Here is a 16,483-nt window from a genome sequence, read left to right as displayed (position 1 = left end):
CATCATCGTCTTCTTCCTCCTCTGACAATGAAGAGTTCACGAAGATCATGTCCTCAACCTCTTTATCTTGACTGGAAATTATTCGGATCAATTCAATTGACAGAAGGAAGAACGAGATGAAAAAGCAGAAAAAGTACTCATCTAGGCAAATCGTCGAACACTTGTAGCACGACGGAGGTCTCACAGCCAGCCGACGAGGTTGAGCATCTGCTAGTTGTCGGCGGGACTTGGAGATAGCCGGCAATGGATGGAGAGGCTAGGAGGAAGAAGATATGGTTCATCCGTTCAGCGACGGGATCAATCCGCTGGCGGCGAAGGAACTCAATTACAGCAATGACAGTGGGGTGGGTGGCCAGCTCGGCCAGAGGTGGCTGCAATGTGTCGACAGAAGTGCTGGGTAGTCAACGGGAGCAACGCCGGCGCCGGTGCAGCAGGGTCGGAACGGCGCAGGCGTGACAGAAGTGGCCAAATTTTTTTACCCTAGATGGGTGGCCGAGGAAATCTAGGAGTTAGTACAGCCGCGGAGGATAACTACTTTTCCTCTAACATCGATAGGTATTCAGTTATGTGCAGGTTCAAGGAGGAAAACAGAATTTATCCTCCTCAAAGATGGGATAGGGAATCTTTTAGAAACACTCTTAATCTGATGCCTTCGAAGATGATATCATTTTTCACATTACACGTGGTCCTTGAAGACAAGGGTAGCCATTTTGGTGATTGTACAAATGCTACTATTGGATGTTGGATGCTGATTGATGTGGTGAAAGAAATGTCGGAGATATTTTTCCTAGGTAAGCATATGAAGAAATTTTTTTCTTTGTTGTGTGTATCGTACGATGCGGACGGGTTATCCCCTTTTTGAATAAGAAAAAAATCCAACCTTTCTATGCTTGGAGAAGCATGGTAGGCTACAGTAGCAAACACAATTTTATTTTCTACAGTACGGTAGCAAACAAGCAATATTGAGAACTCTATTCAACATACGCTATTGTAGAGAATGCTACCCGTGCTAAACTAAAAGCAGACATGTAGTGACGGCTGGACCCTTCCATACTACCGTTTCTTAGATAAACCCTGGCATACCGTGAGCATAATATTTTTTTTTGTTGCTTGTACCCCCTTGCGTCAACTCCCCTGTGAGATCTAGCACCGCCAGCCTCCCGTTCAGGTGCTCTAATCCCGTGGGCAGCAGTTAGGGCGGCGCCCCTAATCTTTGTGGCGTTGGCCGGCCCTCCATGGCCGACGTGGTGGGCGAAGCTGTGGGCTGCTCTGCCTCTAGATGGGTGGCGGCGGTGGCTGCGGAACTGTCATCGCTTCTTGATCCATTGCGGAGTGGCCTTTGTTGGTCGATGGGGCGTTGAGGGACCGGTGACGAGCCTCGGTTCAGATCCAGTCAGCTGCGAGATCAGGGTGACGGGAATTCTGGTGAAAATCTGTGATTTATTAAAATGGATGACGGTCCCCCTTTTGATATTAGCAAGAGATCGTTGGTTGAGCACATGATTGTGAATAAGTTTAATGAATTGTCTGACAACGTGTATTGAAATAGCCGGCAGAAAAACTTGTATTTATTCATCTTCTGTCACGTCCTTTCACAAGCCATAACACGGCATGCGACTAGCCTATAAATAGATGGCTCGCCGAAATAGTATGATCAGCTTATGTAGTGCAGTTTCCTTCTCCTGCTAAGGGGAGAACATGTGAAAAGAGTGTAACTCATCATCAAGTGCGTCTTGAATGGCTCCACATACTTTGTGGTTTCCTGCTTGTGACTGGGATGCATTAGGAATCTGATTCAAGGATAAAGTAGTCGGGGCTGCTTCCAGCGCAGATTCCTTCCATGTTCAACTGTTCGTGTCAGCGCTGCTATCTTCTAAGCATCTCAGCGGCACGGCTGTGCATAGGCTGCTCTATTGAACACCATATCAATCTTTCGGCTACGACCAAGTCGTCGATGGATATCACGTGCAACTCCGCAGTGCGGAGCTGTCTATTACTCTGTTAGGAGTAATCTTTACCAGCAAAGCCCGGTTTGTGTGTACTTGTTCAAACCGAGCTAATTAAGGCGGGCAGCTTGCCGTGACCGGATGCGTGTTTGCTGAGATGGTCAGGGTTGGTAATTACTAGTGGCACTATGAAATGATCTCAGACTGCTTGTGACCATTCACCTGTGGCACAGTCTCGCTCTCATAGCTCTGTCCGAGTTAGTACAAAGTTGAGTCACTTATTTTGAAACAGAGGGAGTAACATAATCAGATAGCAAAACACTGTTTCCTTTTTACTAGCGTGGATAGTGCGGCGGCACGCTGCTCCCGTGAGAGAGCCCATGTAAGTATTTAGTGCTAATTTTGTAAGTATGTTGTTATCTAACTATAATATTGAATCATAAATGTTACACACATCAATTACTTGATATTCCTTCTCCTTTTTTGGTCACCAATGCTACATTTTTCAGACAAAAACAGATATGTATAAGTACGTATAGTCATCTTAGATTGGGCAAAAAATAAAATAAGATATATGCAAATAGTACCTATAATCTATTGTGGTTGGAATACATACACACATTTATCAGGTCCACATCATATTCACATGAAGCTAAAATACAAAGCAAGGTAGGCACCTAACACTACTGGAAGGGAAATACATAAGTGCGCACATGCATCTCAAACATTTGCGATACTGATTCATTCACGGAATGCTGCTCGCAGTTGTCCGTAGAAAGAGAAGATGTAAGGTAGTATTAGTTAGAGAAACATGATCATGAAATCATGTAAAGAGATAATCTGAAAACAAATCCAGATAGAAAATTCAGAGGAAGTGCTTCCTGCTATGTGAAGTATAGCTCTAGTGACACAATACATGGAACATGACCTATTTATTTACTATTTATTTTAAATTTACTGTACATAAGGGAGTATATGGACCACATAGTGAAAACGGCCATCCGAATGCTAAACGTGGTACTTCACTTAGAGCATCTCTAGAAGACCCCTTATGTCCGACCGAACTGTAATATAGCCGCCAATTTTCAGTTTTGTATGGAAAAAGTAGCCCAAACAGATACCTTATACACCTTCTACCTTTAAACTTTTTAAGGGGTGCGATAAAAAGCTCCTCCCCTAGCTCCGCTGCCTCCCCTTTCTTCTCCCCTCCTCCTCGCCGCCGCCTGAGGCCGCCGCCGGGCAAGCCCGGGGTGTCGCCGAGGAAGGTGGCGGCGGGGCCCTGGCGCCCCTGCCTCTGCTGCGGGGGGCCGTGTTCCCTAGGGCGGCGGCCCCGGTCGGAGAGGCGTCACCTGCCCGGCGGCAGGCGGTGGCGCGGGCGTGGGCCGGCGATCCTGGCCGTGTGGATGGCGGGTGCCCCAGTGGACGGGAGCCCTGGTGGCTCGCGGTGGCGCCAGATCTGGCCGCCCCTGCCCCCCTGTTTCTAGAGCTCCGCCCCGGCCAGATCTGCCCGGCTTCTTTGCGGGCCGCCGGATCTTGCGTCGTGGGGGTGGTGGTGGCGAGGATTCGCAGACCGGGAGAAATTCCAGGCCGGCCTCGTCGGTCTTGGCGGCGGCGACGCTCGTGGCGCGGTTCCCCTCCCTGGAGGCGCCGTTCAGGTCAGATCCGTCGCCCCCCATCCCTCTAGTCTCCCGGGTGAAAACCTCAACTCTGTTGGGTGGCGGCGGCGCCCTCGGCGTCGCGTCCTTCCTGAAGGCGCCGTTTTTGGGAGCTAGGTGGGCTGTGGGCTCCTCGGCAATGTGGTGGGTGTGCAGCGGCGGCAGTAGCTGGTCTGTTTTGTCGGCGGCGAGTTCGTCAGCGGCTCAACGCCTACAGGGTCACTATGCTACTGCTCCTCCGTCCGTTCCGTTCCGGCAGCTCTTCCTCATCCGTGTCCAGTCCGTGGGTGTTCGGTGGTGCTCTGCTCCTTGAGATCATTTCGTGGCTAGTCGGGTGAGCTAGGTTCCTTTCCAAATGCAGCCTGCCGGTGTCTTTCCTCCCAGGTTCTAGGGTGAACTGCTACACTGTCAACGGTTCGGCGCCTTCGAGCCAGGCGAGGAGACAGGGGTCTTCTTTGACAGTGGAGCTGGGAGGACATGGCAATCCGGGGCCGCAGGTGATTTGGCGACGGCGTGCCCTTCCTCGCCGTCCGTAATGCTGCTCCTGTGCTGACATTCTCCTTCTCCCTGGTGATTTGTATGCGATTGAGGACCTACACATCCCCGAGCTGCGTGTCTCCTTGTTCGATCCTTTAGCTGGGTGTGTGTGCGGCTTGTGTGCGGTTGTCCAGCGCCTCTGTATCTTGTCGTTTTTTTCGCTTTCTTATGTTGGTTTCGAGTCTGTAATCCTGGCCGGTTGATGGCTTTGTTAATTCAAAGCCGGGCTCTTCTGGAGCCTTCATTCTAAAAAAAAAGCTCCTTCCTATCTGCAAAAACACAGTTTTCGCGTCCGCTTCTACAGTGCTCTGTATCAGAACAAAGTAGTTGGCGGGAGCCCAACTACCACGAAAACATCCGCGTCCGCCGTCCGCGCCGCCCTGAACGCCGCCTCTCCCTTCCCCGGACGCCGGGAGCCCGTCCCCAGACGCCGGCCGCCCACCCGCACTAGTAGAAAATAGGGCTTTCGTTCGGGCCAGATAACCCCATTAGTCCTAGTTCAGTCACGAACCAGGACTAATGTGAGCATTGGTCCCGGTTCGTGCGGCTAACGGCATTAGTCCCGGTTCAAATGAGACCTTTAGTCCCGGTTTAAGACACGAATCGGGACTAAAGGGTGCGATGCCCTTTAGTCCCGGTTTGTATCTTAAACCGGGACTAAAGATTAGACCATTAGTCCCGGTTGGAGATCTTTAGTCCCGGTTTGAGATACAAACCAGGACTAGGGGTGCAATGCCCTTTAGTCCCGGTTCGTGTCTCAAACCGGGACTAAAGGTCCCATTTTCAAACACTACCCCCCCCACCCCCCGGATCGCCTTACCCCCGCCCCCTGTGGATCGCCATCTCAGTTTTTGTAAAAAGCAAAAGAAAATGATAAAAACTTCAAAAATTAGAATCCTTCGAGATGTAGTTATGTTACTACATCTACTAGTTAGGAAAATTTAAAAACTTAAATTTGGCCTGTTTGCAAATTTTTAGAATCCTCAGATTCTAAAAGGAAAAAAAGTTATGCTTAAATTTCAGTTTTTTTGAATTTTCGTTAATTCTGGTCAAACTATGGTCATACTTATTCAAGAAGTATTAGTGTTACTAAATAATTATTCAAGAATATTAGTGTTACTAAATAATTATTTCAGTTTTTTTGAATTTTGGCCAAATCTGGTCAAACTGTGGTCAAACTATGGTCAAACTGTGGTCAAACTACTTATTCAAGAAATATTAGTGTTACTAAATAATTAGTTCAGTTTTGAATTTTGGTCAAATCTGGTCAAACTGTGGTCAAACAATGGTCAAACTACTTATTAAAGAAATATTAGTGTTACTAAACAATTATTATTTTTTAGTGAATAGCTTCAAACGCAAACAGTGAAATGTGTGACTTCATGCTCAAGCTAACCTTCTAAGGGTTAATAGGATTGACATCTTACTATTGTCAGGAAAACAACAAGTGCAGGCTTGGAAACGAGGAAGAATAGAACCCGGAAGTTCAGCATGCTCAGGCTGGGGTAGTGAGAGGATGGGTGACCGTCCGGAAAGTTAGATGATTTGGAATGATGAGGGATAGAGATTAGAGGTTAAATTGAGCAGTGATGAGGGGTGATTAGAGATTAGAGGTTAAAATAATTCATAAATTTGAAAATCGGGAAAAAAATTCAAAAAAAAATTTCAAACAAAATTTCAAAAAATTTACTTTAGTACCGGTTGGTGTTACCAACCGGAATTAAAGGTGAACCTCCAGGCAGCGGCCACGTGGAGGGCCTTTAGTCCCGGTTCATATAAAAACCGGGACTAAAGGGGGAGGGGTGCTTTAGTAACGACCCTTTAGCAGCCCGGGCCAGTGGCTATGACCAAGTCACACACTTCGGCCATTAGCAGCCCGGGCTCATCCTCTTCATTATTAGCGGCAAGGTGAGCTCTCTATCTCTCTCATGGGCTCAGGACAATCTGAAGAAAAATGTCCATATTCTCACAGTTCAAACACTTCACCTTGGTGATGTCAAATTTACGGTGCTTATTTTGCTTGCCACCGCTGTTATTGCCCATCTTGCCGCCACCACTACCGCTGCCACCAGTGGCACTGTTTCCAGTACATTGCCCCTGGTTCGGCTTCCCCTTACTACCGCTTCTGCCGGCGCCGGGACTGCCTTTCTTCTTCTGGAAAAAGGACTCGAGGGCCTTGGTCATAAGAAACAGCTGATCATCCTTGCCGCCGCAATCATCATAGCGGCCGGACTCGTTTTCCTCAAATGTACGAGACGACCCACAGCCTCAGCTACCGTCATCTTGCTCATGTCCGCCCACTGCTAAATAGTGTCGATGATCTGTGTAAACGCCTCGGCATCTCTGCAAACAACCTCTGAACCAGTCACCTCTCTGTTATCTTCTCTCCCAAAGACCTGATCTCGCACACCAGGGTGGTAAGGCGTCGAGAGAACGACGTCACGTCCTCCCCATAGGCCATAGTCAGTCGATCATGTCGCCGCAGCAGTGACTGGATCCGCGCTTGCACCACGCAGTCCTCTCCGACCCGCCATCGCACCTTGATCCTTCTCCTCGTCGAACTCGGCTTCGCCCTCAACCACTGACCAGACGCCCATCGGGCGCATGAGGGTCTTCATCTTCGTCGCCCAGAACTGATAGTTGGACTCCGTTAGCTGCACATACTGGACGGGAACGTTTGTGGCCCTCTGCACTGAACGCACCATGATGGAACTGCCCTCCTCTGAGCTGCCATCGCCGCCGGAGCGCTTCTTGGGCGGCTGATACTTTGCGCCGCCCGAGAGGTCCTTTACCGCGTCCTTCTCCGCCACCTGCTTCATGCCTCCGTCGCTGCTGCGCCTCCAATAACCGCCGCCGTATCGCCACCAAACCTCGCGACCAAGCTATGTATACCAATTGTTGGTTCTCGGGAAGGATCAAACGACGCCGATGACGATCACACGCACGCACGCGAGAGAGACACACACGAACACACAGGAACGAGAGTATTTATGTGACGCGATTAACCTGCGTCTTTTCCGTTCTTTCCTTTATTCCATTTGGAAAAAAACTAACAGACTTTACCGAATCGTAAGCCACAATCCACTTCCATCGTGCCATCCCACGATTGAGATCACGGCCTGGTCCTTCTACTAGACGCACCCCACGTGAACGCAGCACATATCGGGTTCTATTATTTAGCAACATGTAAAATACAAAACAAACTAATGGGCACGTACACAACATGGTTATGAGCACCAGATTTCAGCTGGAATAAATCTTACGTGATGAATCTGGACATGCTTGATTTGTATCAACATCCCGTTGATTTGTTAGTTGAACTATGTAACGAGCACAGTTGCCCGCACGATTGCGGGTCCAACATCTTTAGTTTTTGTTCAAATAAAATTGCTAAGCAATTTGAAATTATAACTTCTGCTGCTGATAATTAAATATTCTGCCGGCACACTGCTGGACTTTCCTCCTTTGTGGAGTGCCTCGTACACTTGGTTATGCGCCAATAACATTGGTAGATACTTTGCCGAGTGTAACACCCGGCATACGTTTATTGATCAATCCCTGGCCGGCAAATCCATGTTTAAGAGTATTTTTCCTCGGACAGTCGGTAGATATTTTGTTGAGTGTCTTTGTATTTGGAACTTGTCAAAGATCTGTTCTTGGTAAAAACATCGTGTCATAAAACCCAAAATGGGATGTGGACAAGTGGTAAGGCGGCGGGTTTTGGTCCTGTTACTCGGAGGTTGGAATCCTTCCTCCCAGAATGTTAAAGAGAGGCAATGGACTCACAAGCAAAGGACAAATGAAAATCAATGACATTCAGTAGTATGGTACTCAAAAGAGTACATAAATTTACTACTCAAGTTGACATCACCCGTCTACATTCCAACACTGCTATCTAGGATTTGATGGAAGGTTAATGGAAGGGTTATTGTAAGTGCATCAAGTGCCCCTTTTGTGGTTCTAGAGTATTAATTGATGACAAATATGGTTAAGCCAGTAATGTGTTTATGAGTATACACAGGAGAAAGTTTTTAAAGAATTGGTTTAACTGTCAAAAAAGAGTCCTACAAATGTATGTGACACATTGATGCTCAAGAAACCTATTTCTTCGAGTGAAGACTTTGAAAACCTCTTGCTATGCAGTCCATTTTCTTCAATGTCGGACACAATGTTTCTTGGGACACTATAGTAAATGTTCCCAGGGAAGAGTATGGAAACCACCGGTGGGGTTCTCCTATCATGAGAAATTTGAGAATTCAAATATTCTGACCAGTGCCGAGCTGGCACAACTGTTTACCGGGTCCCACCTGACAAAATATGGTGGCATTTATTATACAAGCCATGTGCCAACATAACTCTTGTCTTTGATATGTCCGATTTTCCCTTTGATATTTAAATATATATGTGTTTATGCATTACTCGTGTAGGATGAGCTCACGTCCAGGTAAGAATACTAGTATCCCAAGGAAACTCGGACCCTTATGGCATTTCTAACCGCCCCCCTACAAATAGTGGAGGATCCGGCGGAGTAAACCCTTAGTACAGTATATTTACTACACTAAGTTTTGGCCAGACCTAGTCAATCTCCTATATATAACAGAGTGAAACTTATTTTTGGTTTATGCATTTCGTCGAATACTTGTCATGCAGTCTACGGACACTCATACAAGAGTGATTGAGTAAATATTTGTAAAAATATGAGTCGACATCTGCTGTGAAAAACTAATTGTTCGTTTCCATGTCTGATAGTACTACAAGATACTTCTTGGATATATATAAGCAAAGCAGCCGTAACATTTATGCTGCCCTCCAACTGGCACAACCTAATGAACGATCCAGAGAGATTCACTACTACGGGAGCAATATAAAGAAAGCAGAGGACGCGGTGGCCCCCTCAGTGTGTGCCCGGCGGAGAAGCGCGAGCGCCCACTCCTAGTGGCCGCAGAGCTTGAGCGCCTTGAGCAGGGACGTTAGCTCGGCGGCGCGTAGGAGATCATTGCGGTAGGAGGTCAGGAATGCTAGGAGAGCAGGCAACGGCATGGAGGAGAGCTCGAGTACTAGCGCCTGTGCGGCCGGGGAGAGGGAGGAACTCACCGGGGTTGGGGTGGGGTGGTAGTACTGTTGCTTCTGCTAGTGGCTCCAGCGCTGCGGTGAGGTGGCGGAGGAAGGAGTCGAGCGGTAGCCAAGAGGGGCCCTGCGGCGGCGGCACAGCCGGGAGGAGCGTCTGCTGGGATGGGGGCACGGCAGTGTCGCGCGCGGGCGCTCGCGACGTCTTTGCCGGGAAGAGCGTTTGCTGGGACTGGGGCGCGGTGGCGGTGCGCGCAGGAGTCGCGTCAGGTGCGGCAACACGCGTGGGCTCGCGGTAACGGCAGCGGCGCGCAGGAGCAGCAGGGGGGGGAGAGCGAGCTGAAATTTATCCTCCGGCTCCTCTCAGTGGCGTATATTTACTCCTTCGGTTTATCCTCTCTTATACGTTTTTTTGGGATGGGCTTGGTGCCACATAAGGGAGTAAAATCAAATTTATCCTCCCGCCCGTCTCAGTAGAGTATATTTACTCCTTCGGTGCGGGTCTGAGGATAAATTATCCTCTCTTATACGTTTTTGGGAGCGGCTAGGTGCGTCATAAAGGAGTAAAATTAAATTTATCCTACACTAACGCCGGATAGGGGGTTGATTCGAAATGCCCTTACATCTATGACTAGAAGCAAATTTGAGAAAGCAAAGTTATGTATTAATTGATGACAATATGGTATATTAAATTTTGCCAGATATACTTAATTGAGCACATGTTTATGAATTAGCTTAATTAGTTGAGTGACAATACCGTATATTAAACTAGACACTTGGCAGAAAAAGGTTACCATAGGATCTTCTATCATGTCCTTTGACAACTCTAAGAGCACAAAGCTCGCCGCAACACAACAACATACATGGGAGGGACTTGAGCATGCACAGCAATAGGATGACACGCCCCACAATGGAAAGGGGATGACTCGATGGCATTTCAAGACTCACAAATGACGGATAGCAAAAGAAGGAGATTACTGCCTACCGAGAAAGGAACATAAGGTGGCGAAGAAATGGCAGCACCACGACACCACAAGCACCGCCACTAAACCCCAGAAGAGCACCACCAAAGAGTAACACATGAGGAAGATGGCAGCTCTCTAATATAAGATGGTGTCGTTGCCAGGCTCCGAGTAGCAGTACCAGCACCGACCCAAACAGACCGTACCATCACCACCGTGAAACCGGCGGAAAGCAGCACTGAGCCGACCCCATGATGCCGCTTCTTATCAAGCCATCCATATCTGCATTATGATCCGTGCAGGAATGTTTGTATTTTTTTGTTTCTCTCAAATGGAACAACATATAAACTTCAAACTTTGCAGGTCAAGAAAACATTCTAACTACAATGTGGGAAGAAAAGCTTTCGGATTTTTTATGCATCTTAAATACTTATAAAAATTACCTGGAGAAAATCTCATTTTTTATATTTATGTCGGAGCAAAAAATAATTTTTTCACATAGTGAAGTTCTAAAGTTTGTTTGACCTGCCAAGTTTGAAGTTCATTGTTGTTTCATTTGAGAGAAACAAAAAGGAAAAACATTCCTGTTGTAAGTTAGTTGGCTAGCACATATCTCATAGCAATGTTGGTGGGGTGAGGATAAGGCCAACTTCAATGCAAAGACCCAAACAGGCATACTTTTCGTCCGTCTAGGTCAGCAAGACGGACACCAGTGTCCGCTCCTGACCGCTGGCCCGTAGGTGCAGCAAAGAAGCCTATGCATTTCAACAATTTAGAATTTTAAATATTTTACATTGCCATCAAAAGTCCCGGCCGTGCATTAACTTCAACTAAAAAATGACATAAAAAACTTAAGCTAAATGGAACCCTAGATCCAGTACTGGTTGTCGTTGCCGTCGTTGTCGTCCGCGGTGAGGTCGAAAAAGGGAGGAGGCTGCCCCCGAAACGGCCACTTGAGAAGTGGCGCCAATACATGCGGTGGTTCGGTTTATGCCGAAACCGGCATACTTTGTGGTTCGGGTTATGCTTCGTATAGGGAAACATGGTCGTCGACAACCCTGATTGCCATTCCAATGCCTCAAATGGCACGGTCGGCTTCTCCTCCCCCCTCCCCACACTCCCACTCCTCCAGCTTAGGGATAGCTACATCGCATGCGGCTGATAAGGTTGGCTGCGTCCCCTGGTCCTCCCATTCAGAGAGCCAGGAGTGCTCGAATAGCTCTATGGCCTTTTTGAGGTCCTCGTCCTCCTCCTTGTTGATCTAGGAAACCTCGTCAGACACAACGGCTAGGAGCCGTGGAGTGAAAGCGCGTGCACGTGCATGCCCAAGAGCAGTCGGGACTGGTAGCGTGCACAGATGCGCGAGGGGGAGCACGGGGGGTGAAGTACGACCGGCGCCACACCTGGTGCTCATGGCGGAACCAAGTGTCCCAGAACACCGAGGAGATGGCGTATGCCGGGTCCCGGCGGAGACCCTAGGAGACCTAATATCTACGGCTGTGTATCTCCTGCAAAGGTGCACGCGACTGGTGGCTGTAATGGGAGGCACAAGCACCCTCTCTTGGTTGAGGTGGACGTCAGACCACGGCACCGGTGTGGCCTCATCCCAGTACCGCTGGCACTACTCAACACCCACATAGATATGCTGTCGCTGTACCGCGGTGGTCGCTAGAGCAAAGTTTGGCGCATGGCGGTGCGGCCTGGATGTCCCAGAGAATGAGTCGTCCTCGTGGTCGTGCTTCCCGGACTTTCCCGGGATCCACTTCCACGGCATTCTGGCTGGCGGGCGGTGCTGGCTCCAGTTTGACGGACATATGGGGGCTAGACGAGAGGAAGAAGACCGGGAAGTGCACTAGACGCCACCCTCCACATGCATGCACGACATTAAAAAGGACCAGCTGGAGGGGGGTCGGGTGGCTGGCGTGCGTGTCTCTCCCACATCCCTGGATTAAATGGGACCGGTGGATGGTGGTTGTGTGGCCGACCAGCGGGCCTGAGGTGGACACCCAGAGGACGTGCGGCGCGTCTATCTCGTGTCTGTGTGCATACAAACCGGTGCCAAATTTATGATAGAAATTCGTCCAAAAGGGCACGAGATGGACAGATTTTGCATTAGCCTCGCGGACCCAAACAGAGACCAGTAGACAAAATGGGTCGTCATGTGAGTTGGCCAAAGGGTTGCCATGGAGCTCAGCCTATCTATCTATCTATCTATCTATCTATCTATCTATATCTATATCTATCTATATTTATCTATCTATCTATATCTATACCTATATACCTATACTAATTTGTCACTTCCTAGAAATTCCTACGTTAATTAGAAATTAAGAGCCGTTTATTTGGTGGGACCTAATTATAACGGTGTAGATCTGTTCTTGCTATTTTGTTCTTTTGTTTATCTGATGGGACCGAATTATAAAGGTGTAGATCTGTTCTTGCTATTTATATTTCTTTCTGGCTCAATGTCTCATGCCTCTTTTGAAAGCTAGAGCAAAACTCCAAAAGAAAAAACACACGTGCACATACAGAATAATCAACTGCCAAAAAAACAATCCATCAACTCTCTCTCTTTAATGGCTCCGCTAATCTCTCATGCTTCTGTTTTTTTTTTCTTTCCTGATCAATCTATCATGCCTCTTTTCTAAAGCCAGAGCAAAACTCCAAAAAATATTTTGTTTTTCTTTGTGGCTCAATCTCTCACGCATATGCCTTCCCTTCATTGTAGCGGCCTCAGCTCAGCGTTGTCGAGCAGGACGAGATCTTCATCTCTTCCCTCCTGCAGGTGTGCTACCCATCGTCCACACGCACGGGCCTCCTCCGTCCACCTCCTTTCTCAGGGCTTCCACATGCCACAGTAGTACAATCAGGTACATGGCGATCTGTTTTTCTGCGAGCGCTTGAGAGAGTGCAGTAGTACAATTAGGTACTTGCGATCTTTATTTTTGTGCTGATAAGATTCTATGGTTTGTTCAAGTTGGCAGAAACGCTGAGCTGGACGATGGTGATGATTGCTCTAACTATGTCGGATCTTCTTCTGTCTTCCCAGCTACCCTTTCTCATGTTTTGTAGCAATGTGCTGTACTTTGCAAATTCCGCAAGGCAGTAGGGAGGGGACAAAGTTGACCTGAGGCAGCTTCTAACGGATTGAGGTGATCAGATCCGATGTGGATTGGTTTCCTAAGCAATTAAGCTTTTGGAATACGGTAAATTAGCACTGCAAACAGTAGCGGATTAAGATCTGGGAAATGAACACTTGAGGCCACATGTGTAGATTCAACAGCACTTCTGCCTCTTCATGTCCTTCCAAGATTCAACACCACACCATGGGGACCGTGGCAAGAATGCATCTCTATGTTGTAGCATCCTCCAAACCCAGTTATGCCAAACCCATGATATGTATGGATTTCGGCAATGTGTGCCATCGGTCGTGGCCTGGATGATAGAGAATAGCTGTGTTTACAGGAAGTACATAATGCATATACACACCTTCCTGTATTCCTACCTAGGCCTTTCTGTACATATATGATTCAAAAATGCGCATCAGTTCTTTGTACTCGACTGATTTGTGAGTTGTCGCTTTCTGTATTTCTTCTTTAATTCAATGGTTTATGTCAATGTTGATTTACCAATACTGTTTTTGTAACTTGCAATATATTCCTTTTCAGGCTTTTGTTGTTTCTATGCTAGCAATTCAGGTGGAAGGATAATATAATGTACACCATCATCTTTGTAAATAAAACCCCTTTGTAAACAAAGGGAAATATATAACAATTCCAAGTTCCATTACGGCCAACACATTGACTACCAAGTACCTAGAACCATCTTCTATGGGAAGTTGGTCCTGCTCCAGCCAGTTTAATCTGCGGATGTGTATGAAGTGGAATCTATGGTGGTCATGCTCCAGCCCCTTTAATCTCAGGTTCGATATTTTATCATTGTCCTATGCATTACCTCGATGCTACTTGCTGATACGTATATGGAATTGATGGATAGGAAGGATTTATGGATGCATAATTAGATACTTGACGATGAATAGATGGAATAAAAAGATGCATACATAGATGATCGGATTTTCAGTATAATTACCACCCCGTGTCGTCTAGGTCATGCCCCAATCAGAGATCACACAGACTCTTCATGATCCCAGTTGAGCTCCCTGGTATGGTTTGAATCGACTAATGCAGTTTGTTTAGATTTAATGTTGTTGCGCTTCCGCCACATGTTATTGCCAGCCAGCTGGTTTGTTTTGTTTGTAGTGAATTAGGCAACTGTTCAAGTCATGAAGATGAGTCTAGCACTACGTAATATGAAGTGAAGTGATACGAAAGAGACTTTTTGGCTATCCAAGTGGATGTAAATTTCGTTTCTTGATCTTCTATATCATTGAACTGGTGGCTACTTGCAGGAAGAGGTGTCGACCGGTCGGGGTACTGGCAAGTGAGTGAAGGTCCCAACAGGTGTGTGCAACATGATCAATGGGCTTACAAGTTCATATATGTAAATATTAATTGGATGTCCCCAGGGGAAAACTTGAAAGCGTTGTGTTGCAGTATGGCGGTGTGCCCACATCGCCAAAAGTGCCGGTTATTTCTCCTTTTTACACAATCTAGTATACGTGCATGCCGATAGTTCAGAACGTTCTGCAGCGTCTTAAATTATAATATTGTTTTTTGTTGCCCAAATACTACTGCAATGCAGACATTAGTGGTGCTGTAGCCTGGACAAATAAAATGAGTAGTTGAAAAATGTATTATCATTTCGAGTGGCAAAAGTGTAGCTTAGATGATACTAATTTTGCCTTCGGCATGGTCATATTTTTTAGGATATGGACTTTTGATGTCCAATAACAACACAGATTTTTCATCTATGTTTGATGAAAGGCACGGCAAAAAATAATGGACTAACTTGCCCGTGTCTGGTGTGTCCTTTTGTTAAGTAGGGATGTATGCTTCTGCTCATAATTTGTTAGATTCTTATTCCTTTGGGGTTACAAAGCCAGGTGACATTTAACTATGCAACTGTTTCTCCTTCTCATTAAAAACAACGAGTAATATTGCTGCATGTTGAAAACAGCCAAAATGGTTCCCAAATTATTATTAGGTTTTTGGTACAACTATATAAGTCTTTCCAAAAAGTAATATATTAATTTTGGGCCACTCTATTTCTCTTTCTTGCTCAAAATTTTCAATAATTTGTAAAGAATTATAGTCCATTCTGTTTTTACATTTCCTAAGGTAGTGTGCATCACAAGGCCCAAGTTATCCACCACGATGCATCTGATCTGTATAACCATTTGAATATTTGATAGCACCCCGACTTGATTTATGAGATTAGAAAAATAAGTGGCTGATACCTGGGGATTCAAGGAATTGAGTTTTCCTTTAGGAAAATAGAAGAGATGATACTAAAGGTGTATTTGGACGAAAATAAATTCATTATGTTTGTGATGTTCAGAGTTTACAATCGTCTAACAAATTTGAATTGGATAATTAAGAATGTGTACATAGGAGGAAACCATGTGTTTCTCGACATACCAACATGACAGAAACTCATGGGCTCATGTTTAGTTTTTTTTGGAGGGATGTCATGATTATACACATAATGCTTCTCTGTACATATTTCAATAATTATGCACTATATTTAGGAAAGTATCGAACAATTTTGTTTGTTTGTTTTCATTGTAAACTTAAGAATATTTTTTGTTCGCACAAATGTAGTTTCATTTCGAAAGCATTACTGACAGTAAATTTATATAATTAATACACTTGGGAGAGTTAACAAATGTATGTACTTCTTCCAAAGCCTAACAATTCTTGAAAAAAATTGTTTTCGGGAGATATTTGCACATGCTGACGAATAAATTAACGTTTTTTAGAGCAAGGAAATCAAACTATAGTGTTCTTATATGACATATAAATGTTAGTTAAATGTAAAATATATGATTAAAGAACAAAGTGTCATATTTTCAAGTGTAAATTTATAATTCATAATTAGTTCCTCTTTTGCGTATAACAATATTTACAAAAAAAAATCTACTAAGCTATTTTCCAAACTACTAGCCCGTGCGCACGCACGGGTTGACGACTAGTATAGAAAACCACACTCGTTCAATAACCAGTGCCAGACGAGAGGGTCACCATCATCTATTCTAGCTGCACCTCGAACATGGGATTTCCCCTAGAGTCTCGACCAGGATGAAGTCACCATTACAAAGAGGCCTTCAAGTAGATTAGCGGGCCGCATGCCTTCACCACCCATGGTGGCCGGAGAAGAGGTTTCTCCCAAGTGAGCAGACCCCTTCCCAACGCATTAG

At 46.1% G+C, this 16,483-nt stretch overlaps 1 long non-coding RNA gene across 1 annotated transcript; it reads left to right on the top strand.

Annotated features, from left to right (window-relative positions):
• Window positions 1–12,251: 12,251 nt before the first annotated feature.
• Window positions 12,252–15,037, top strand: LOC120967300 (uncharacterized). The gene is made up of 4 exons (XR_005761112.2): window positions 12,252–13,037; window positions 13,145–13,319; window positions 13,836–14,089; window positions 14,576–15,037. It is a non-coding gene; the product is annotated as an uncharacterized lncRNA (long non-coding RNA).
• The last annotated feature ends 1,446 nt before the right edge of the window (window positions 15,038–16,483 follow it).

Source organism: Aegilops tauschii, chromosome 6 (genome assembly GCF_002575655.3).
Source record: "Aegilops tauschii subsp. strangulata cultivar AL8/78 chromosome 6, Aet v6.0, whole genome shotgun sequence".
Classification (NCBI taxonomy): domain Eukaryota; kingdom Viridiplantae; phylum Streptophyta; class Magnoliopsida; order Poales; family Poaceae; genus Aegilops; species Aegilops tauschii.
This window is presented reverse-complemented; position numbering and strand designations above follow the sequence as displayed.